This window comes from Sinocyclocheilus rhinocerous, unplaced genomic scaffold (assembly GCF_001515625.1).
Source record: "Sinocyclocheilus rhinocerous isolate Xijiao unplaced genomic scaffold, SAMN03320098_v1.1 scaffold1985, whole genome shotgun sequence".
NCBI classification, from domain to species: Eukaryota; Metazoa; Chordata; class Actinopteri; order Cypriniformes; family Cyprinidae; genus Sinocyclocheilus; species Sinocyclocheilus rhinocerous.
Window position 1 is genome coordinate 34,840 of NW_015656010.1, and position 3,566 is coordinate 38,405.

Here is a 3,566-nt window from a genome sequence, read left to right on the forward strand (position 1 = left end):
CTCTTTAAGCATGCTGCACTTTGGGAGACAGGTTGTATTTAAGTGATTTCTTGATTCAACAGGTCTGGCAGTAATCAGGCCTGCGTGTGGCTAGTGAAATTTAACTCCGCTTTCTAAAATAATGTGGTTAATCACAGTTCTTTCATGATTTAAGAGGGGGGGGCAAATAATTTTTCACGTAGGGCCGGGCAGGTTTGGACAGCTTTTTTCCCTTAATAAATGAAATTATCATTTAAAAACTGCATTTTGTATTTACTTGCATTATCTTTGCGTAATATTAAAATTGGTTTGATGATCTGAATCTTTTAAGTGTGACAAATATGCAAAAAATAAAAAAAACAGGAAGGGGGCAAAAACCTTTTCACGGCACTGTATTTGAATTATTAATAAACTAGTGTTTTATGAGTCAGTGTCACAAAGATGGAGTTGATGATCCTAACTCGCCATCTCATCATTTAGAAAGAAATGCATCTTTACGGATTACATAATAATAAGAGTTTAATTTTTATTTTACAAAAGCACAAAGTTTTCTTTATTGTGAATGCACACAAATAAAAATAGACCCTTTACAGTTCCGAACGATGTATTATTCTTACCTTTATGAGCAAAAATGACGGCGTATTTAATTTGTTTCCACTGATGTCCTGAAGCGCGCTTCAGCTTCCATTCTCCGCACAAACGATTGTATATGCGCCTAACAGCGCACATTTATATAGGTTAAATTTTTAAACTAACATTGTGATGTGCTTTAAGTATTTTATATCTATAGATTTTATTTTCGGCAAGTCGTAATTTCAACATCGTCTGACATTCTCATATGATGCTCATAAGTTTCTTCATATTGCGTTAGTATCTGATAACACCAAATCAGTAAAAGAATAAAAAATGCACTATGAAAGATCTTCATGATTAGCCTGTTTTTGCACTTCCTGTTTTTCCCTGCTTGAGAATTTCTGTCCAATGAATGGATGACCTTAGCACACGTGTGGTTTTGTTTAGAATTTCTGGTTCACTTGCAAAAAGGGCAGTGTGAAAGCGAATTGCACCAAACTAAAAAAAATCAACATTGTATTTGGTCTGGACCAAAGCAAGTGAACTAGCCGACTTTCCTGGTGTAAGTACACCCTTAGATATATTTTTAAGATGGAAAAATGCAGTTTTCCAAATGCTATAAACATGTTTTTCAAAGGAAAGATTACCATCAAATAGCACACCTAGGTTCCTAACTGATGACAAGGAATTAACAGAACAGCCATACATGCGGACATTTTGGTCCAATAATTAAAACCTCAGTTTTTTCAGAATAGCAGTAGGAAATTACTAGACATCCAGTTTTTTATATCAACTATGCATTCCGTTAGTTTTGCAAATTTGTAGGTTTCATCGGGCCGCAAATAAATATAGAGCTGAGTATCATCAGCATAACAGTGAAAGCTAACACCATGTTTCCTGACGATATCTCCCAAGGGTAACATGTAAAGTGTGAAAAGCAATGGTCCTAGTACTGAGCCTTGTGGCACTCCATACTGTACTTGTGAACAGGTATGATATCTCGTCATTTACTGCTATGAATTGATGACGGTTTAATAAGTAAGATTTGAACCATGACAATGCAATTCCACTAATGCCAACATAATTTTGTAGTCTACTCAAAAGAATGTTGTGCTCGATAGTGTCAAACGCAGCACAAAGATTCAGTAGCACTAATAGAGAAATACAACCACGATTGGATGATAAGAGCAGGTCATTTGTAATTGATGAGAGCAGACTCTGTACTATGATACGGTCTAAATCCTGACTGGAAATCCTCACAGATACAATTTCTCTCTAAGAAGGAACATAGCTGAGAGGATACTGCCTTTTCTAGTATTTTTTACAGAAAATGGAGATTTGAGATTGATCTGTAATGAACTAATTCTCTAGGATCAAGTTGTGTTTTTTTAACGAGAGGCTTAATAACAGCCAATTTGAAGGTATTAGGGACATATCCTAAAGACATTGATGAATTAATAATATTCAGAAGAGGATCTATGACTTCTGGAAGCACCTCTTTTAGTAGCTAAGATGGAATAGGGTCTAACTAACATACATGTTGTAGGTTTTGATGATTTCACAAGTTTATACAATCAAGCCAGAAACACACTGAATAAGGAGATTAGAGTGGCCCATTACTTAAAACAAATTATACTTGAATCCAGAGCTCTGAGAAATACAGAAAATATTACTATAAATTGTAGAAACACCTCCCCCTTTACCTTTTGGGTGCAGCTCATGTTTATAACAGTAATCTTGGGGGGTAGACTCATTTAAAACTCATTTAAAGTGCTATGATCAGGTCCCTGGTGCATCTACCAACCAATGAAACGTGAAAAAGATTAACCCATTAACTTTGTTTTGGTAAGCCTTTTTCTGCAAGCGTCTGAAAAACGAGTGCATCTAATTTCGCTCCCCTAGTGACGTTGCAAAGAAATCTTATTATAATATTACCGCCCCTTAATCTGTAAGTTTCCACCCACGTCGCCATCATTTTGATTTCACAAGCGACAACCAGTGGTCTAAAGAGTACTAAGAAATTGTACTTAAGTAAAAGTATTGCTGTTTAAGGAATAATTTACTTGAGTGCAAGTAAAAGTACTGAAAAATAATATGACTCAAGAAAGAGTAAAAAAGTAGTTTGCTGAAAAACTACTCAAGTTACTGCGTTACAAAGTACTTTAGTATTATTTTTCTATTTTTACCCAAAATGAGATGATGTGAGCATTATGGAGCAGGGTTAACCCTAACCCTAACACTCATATACTGTAATGTCTGTTTCACAAGTGAGACCCAGGAAATCCCTTATGGACAAATGTATCAGATATCACTACAGCTGAATAACATGCAGATAGAGACGCTTTGACTGATGAAACATGGAAGATTATAACCACCCAATTGCAATGCAACACTAATTGACATAGCTTTGTAGCATCTGCTTAAAATCATGGATGATCATTGGGGTTTTATGTCTTAGAGACCCATTTTAACCTTTTGACATTTGCATATAAATTACAGACATGGCCCCACATTCTACATTTATATGGGTGTAGCGAATCAGCTCAAAGGGGAAATATGAATAATTAATCATTTATAATTAATTATAACTAGTTATATTTAGATCCGCTGTAAGTATTTACTTGACCTCTCAGGGCCAACTGTCTGTCAATTCTAAGAACGTTAATTTCCTGTTTAAGGGAAATAACTTTCTTAATGTACACTACTACACAGAGCCTGTAGCATAAATCTGCATGATTAGGGACTTTGTATTAGTTAAGCTCTAAACGCTCATACTCAGGTGTATGAATATATCTCTGGTTTAATATCTTATTAATCTTATTAATATCTAATTAATTCTTGGTATTAAAGAATATAGCGTTTGGTCTCGTACTGTATCGCGTACCTTGTCAGTGTCGTGTGCTTTGCTTGGCAATTTGTTCTGATAAACAGGAAAGTGTGTTCAAGCGCCAGCAAAACAGTGTAAAGAAATACTCTTTGTGAGAAGCAGTCAATCAGCAGAAGTTAAAAGCAGC